A 6,000-nucleotide genomic window follows, 5' to 3' on the forward strand; every position below is an offset into this window, starting at 1 on the left:
TCTTAGAGCTAACCAGGGGAGCAAAACTATTGAAGAATATCACCAAGCATTTGCTCTTCTCCTCAAGTACTCCACCACTGCTAGCTGAAGAGCAACTCATGGCCAGGTTCATTCGGGGAATGAACGAACCTTTAGACACCGTGGTCAAGAATGCCAAGCCAGTTTCCATGGCTGAAGTTGTAAAAGAATGGCGAAGGACTTTGCCAAAGCCTTCATCATTAAAGTCCTGCCAAAGCCAGCTCCCTCATCCTCAAGAGATTCCAAACACCGGGAAGTTCTTCCAACCTTTTGCCTCCAAAGAGACACAAAGGTATCAATCAGAATCTATAGACAGAAAGTTTCAGGAATGAAGGAAGACCTTTTCTCCTCAAAGCTCTTTCTCAAGAATTTTGACTCTTTCAAGAATGCAGAGGGAAGAGCTTTGAAGTGAGAACATGTGTTCTGGTTGTCACGGGTTTGGGAACCAGCTCAGGGATTGCCCATCTCCTTCTGTGGGGGCCAAGGATAAAAAGATACAGGGGAGAAGAGAGCTTGAGCTCTTGCAAGCACACACACACTCACAAAACCCTAAAAGAGAACACACAAGGTGAGAGGTTGAAAATCTTCTTCTTCTTCACATAACACTCAACACACCATATACAAAGATAAGAGTACACACCATATGAAAAGGTACTCAACCAAATACATACTAGGGTTCTCTATAGTGTGAACCCAACTAAATGAGTTAGTGCTATAACTATGCGAGTCTCTAGAATGGCTGTCACATAGCCTGTCATCCCACTGGCCGCATATCACTCATGATCTCACCAACCATGCCAGTTGTGTATGTGGGGCCTATCTCCAGGCGGGTCATCAGCTCCACCACCTCACTAGATGAGTTTGATATATCAACACTCCCCCTCGAGCTCAATTCCATCTCATGTACACCAAGCGAAGCCTTGAATCTGCGAAGCTTCCTTGTACCCAATGCTTTGGTGAAGATGTCAGCGACCTGATCCTGTGTGCTGACATAAACAAGATCAACGTCTCCTGCCAAAACCTTCTATCTGACAAAATGGTAGTGGACCTCTATATGCTTCGTGCGAGCATGAAAAACTGGGTTCCTGGCCAACTGTATACTACTAATGTTGTCACAGAAAATGACAACTTGTCTATCCACTGATAGACCCAAATCTGCAAGTAGCTTTCTCAACCAAGCTACCTCAAATGCTACCATAGCAGCACCTCTGTACTCGGCCTCTGTAGTACTAGATAGAGCAACCGTAGGCTGCTTCTTGTTTGCTGCAAGTCACAGCAGCACTCCCCTGAGATACCAGCCCAATCAGCATCTGTGTACCCATGTACACATATCTCTGTCCCAGTTACATAAACTAGTCCACAATGCAAAGTAGACCTCACATACCTCAGTATGCATCTCAATGCATCCAAATGCAGCTTCCGAGGAACCTGCATAAACTAACTCACCAACCCAACAGCATAGCTCAATTCTGGCCTGGTGATCATCATGTAGATCAAGCTTCCTACTATGCGCCTATACATAGTAGGATCCTTCAAAATCTCTCCTGAATCTGCACTCAACTTGCCATTTTGATCCAATGGCACTGAGATAGGCTTACAGCCTATTATACCATACTTGGACAACATGTCCAAGCCATAATGTCTCTGCAGTAATCCAATACCATGTGGTGACCTAATCACCTTAATGCCCAAGAAATATCTGAGATCCCCCAGATCCTTCATCTCAAACTTCTATCTAAGCAAGATCTTTACATCAAAGATCTCTGCATCATGGTCCCTCGTAATGATCAGGTCATCTACATAGATGACAAAAAGCACAACCCCTCTATCACTGTGTCTCACATACAACGAGAAATCTACATTGGCTACATGAAAGCCAATAGTGACAAGATATTCAAAAATCTTGTCAGACCATGCTCTTGGTGCTTGTTTTAAGCCATACAAGGCTTTCTTCAACCTATAAACATGCTCGAGGTGACTCACATCCTCATAACCAGGTGGCTGCAACATATACACCTCTTCCTACAAATCCCCATGCAAGAATGCATTCTTTACATCCATCTGATGTAAAGACCATTGCTTTGACGCAGCCACTGCTATCACAACTCTCACTATTGCCATCTTGGCAACTGGGCTGAAAGTTTCCTCATAATCAATGCCACATGTCTGCCCACATCCTTTGGCTACCAATCTAGCCTTGTATCTGCTTATGCTTCCATCACTGTTATGTTTTACTTTGTACACCCACTTACATCCAATGGCTTTCTTGCCTTCAAGCAATTGCACTAAATCCCAAGTCTCATTTCCATATAGTGCATCCATCTCCTCATCCATAGCTTTCTCCCAACACACATTTCCAACAGCCTCATCATTGCATGTGGGCTCTAAATCCCAAGTCTCATTTCCATATAGTGCATCCATCTCCTCATCCATAGCTTTCTCCCAACACACATTTCCAACAGCCTCATCAATGCATGTGGGCTCTACAACCTGTACAACTTTTGCCATGTATGCATAGTGACCATCATAGGTAAACCTCTGCACAGGATTCTTCACTCTCCCAAATCTTTGTAGCTTTGCATTCATAGCCTTCTTTACACCAGGTGTTTTTATAGCTAGTATCCCAAGATCCTCATCAAGGCTCATCTCTAAGCCACTAGACTCTCCATCAACATGAGAATGCCCTGCAAAAATGTCAGGCATACTGAGGGGCTCAACCACTTTCTCTTTGCCTATATGTGATGTACTAATCACATTTGTAGGACTGGTATTATGATGTAGCCTACAAGACTCTCCTGGTCCACTCAAGGACTGTGATTACTGACTTGCATTCTGTGCAACCACATTTCCACTCACATCAGCCCCAATAGCTTCTTTTTCAGCAGCATACCTGCTGCTCATCTCATCAAAAACAACATCCCTGCTTACCCTCAACTCACGTGTAGCAGGGTTAAAACACTTGTATCTCTTTTGCTCAAGGGAATATCCAATAAACACACATTTTTTAGCTTTTGGATCTAGCTTAGTTCTCAGCTCATCTGGCACATGCACATATGCAATGCATCCAAAGACTTTTAGATGAGACAAATCAGGTTTTCTTCCAGTAAACCTCTCCTCTGGAGTTACATCATGTATGGCTGCAGTTAGAGAGTCCTGTTCATGATGTAAACTGCTGTAGAATCAGCCTGTAGAAACAACCTCAGCCAAATAGCTATGCGGCATATTCTTCTCTCCCATCAATGGTCATGCAATCTTAGCAATGTGCATGTTTTTCCACTCAGCAACTCCATTTTGCTGCGGAGTGCATCTGCATGTAAACTGTCTCCGAATACCATTATTCTTCAAAAATTCAGAGAACTCATTGGAGTACTCTCCCCCTCCCTCTGACCTTAGGCACTTTACATATTTTCCTGTTTACTTTTCAACCATAATTGTGAAATTTTGAAAATGAGTGAACACCTCACCCTTCTCCTTCATGAAGTATACCCACACTTTCCTTGTGTGGTCATCAATAAATGTCACATAATATCTGCAGCCTCCCATAGACATGGTCTTCGTAGGACCCCATACATCTAAATGCACAACATCTAGTGCATTTCTGCTCACATTTCTGTCACGTGGAAATACATGCTTTGTTTGCTTTCCAAATTGCCATGCTTCACATATTTTCTGCATACCTTCAACTTTAAACTTTGGCAGCCCTATCACAATTCCTTTAGTCTGCATAGACTTCATTCTCTGCACATTCACATGTCCAATTCTTTTATGCCCTTTAAACTTTGGCAGCCATGTCACAATTCGTTCAGTCTGCATAGACTTCATTCTCTGCACATTCATATGTTAAATGTTTGTGTCTGAGCTGCAACAATTCCTAAACCATTTGCAAACATTGCACCACTCACTTCAGGCATGTTTACATTGAATGTAAACATTATGCCCACTCTATTGCCTTTTGCAACCAACCTACACTTGTCTTTAAAGTCTTCAACATAACAACCATCAGGGTTAAACCGAACCTGCAAACCCTGCTCAATCATCTAGCCAACAGAAACCAAATTCTTTGTTATGTTCGGAACATGAAGTAAATCTGCAAGGTACTTCACTTTGCCATCTTGCATAGACAATGGCACATCTCCAACATGGGCAATTGGATGAGCAGTGTCATCCCCTGTTTCCACAAAACTTGGTCTTTCAAGGTTTTTCATCTCCTTGAACCACTCCCCATGACTTGTCATGTGGTTCGAAGCACCTGAATCAACGTACCATACATCATCTTTATGTGCTGCTTCAACATTTTCTGTGAGATCCCTGTTCCCACCGCGCAACGGATTCGGAGTACTAGCAGCGGAAGTAGCACATCATGCGTGGGTAGGGGTCTCACACTCGGGGCCTCGCCCACGGATATCCGGACAAGACACTAATCCGTCGGTTTGTCCAAAACGGAAACCGGAAAAACTTCCTTTACCCGGAAAGCATGGGCGATTCCACCAGGATAACTCTTTACTCTAACGTAGTCAAGATCATTACGGATCAACTGATCTGACTGCACCTTTAACGGTACTTGGTCAAATCAAGGAAGAAACTTGCACTTGGATCATTGGGATCAACGCTTTTTTCCCCATCAAGAGGCACAGCCGTTGATTCCTATCCATAGAAAAATTTCTATCCGGGATTTACTTCATCTATCGTAATAATAGAAATTAAATCTCGATTTACGGATCCATCAGTCCAGCCTAACCCCATCCGATCCCATGGGTTAGCCAACCGCCCAACCACTGTAGTGATGGGATCCAATTTGGAATTTTGTTAGGTTTTGTCCCGGGTACCAAGGAAAAGAGTTCCGAGGCCCCCTAGCCGGAAGTTCATGCAACATAAAACTAGCCACACCACTTACACACCCAATATGAAATTGCCTTTTTCTTAGCATCAGCTAACTTTAAAACAATCCTTTAATGAAACCATAGTACCACTGATCACAATCTTCCAATTTATCCGGTTGATTCATAATTTCCCATCAATCCTTCATCAGAGTATCTATGGCATCATTGGCAACTAGAACGCTCACCACCTGTCCACACAGGGGCCTTTTCAATAGTTCCTAGCCCATAATACTCGGCAAGATAATCACTTATAAAAATCAAGATGGACTCTCGTTGAAGATCAGCAAGATCAACCAACAGATCCATATAAAGAGCCATGGACTCATCCATTGAAGACGAGCAAGGTCAGCAACCAGATCCATGCTCGGTTTCACAAAACAACTCTTACTCCTTGTTCCAATATCTTCCACGACGCACGTGTGGGTATCTTCGGCGACCCAGAGCCCGAGCACCGTATGGTCAGCACCCTCTAGGATCCTTCGCAGGTGACCTAGCGCTTCACTCATAGGCCGCTTCCTTGGTCCCTCATCCACCGTACCGGAAGCTCACCATTTAAATCGAACCAAGGCTGGTCAAGACCTCGGTCGACCTTGCTACGCGAGACGTCCTCTATCGACTCTCCGTCAGCAGTTGCAACTTTAACAGTTAGGTCTTCATGATCTTAATCCAACAAGACGATCAAAATGCTTCCCCAGCATTCTTGACATAAAACAGTCATTTACAAACAGTCACAAAATACAGTTTCTAAATCGAACTCTCGTCTTTCCACATTATCTTTCCTTAGTCCACATTACTTATTCCACATTCCATTCAATGTGTACTCATTCTCATCCATTTCCTCATATCGACGACACATTATTTCACATACACATTCACATTCACATCCATACATCTACATTTACATGCATACATCCATTTTCACATCCTCATTTATACATCCACATCCCATATCCTCATTCATACATACACATCCATATCCACATCCACATCCACATTCACATCCATACATCCACATCTACATGCATACTCCATTTTCACATCCTCATTTATACATCCACATCCCATATCTACATTCATACATACACATCCATATCCACATCCA

This window comes from Cibotium barometz, chromosome 62, assembly GCF_041138505.1.
Source record: "Cibotium barometz isolate CiBa-2024 chromosome 62, ASM4113850v1, whole genome shotgun sequence".
Taxonomy (NCBI): domain Eukaryota; kingdom Viridiplantae; phylum Streptophyta; class Polypodiopsida; order Cyatheales; family Cibotiaceae; genus Cibotium; species Cibotium barometz.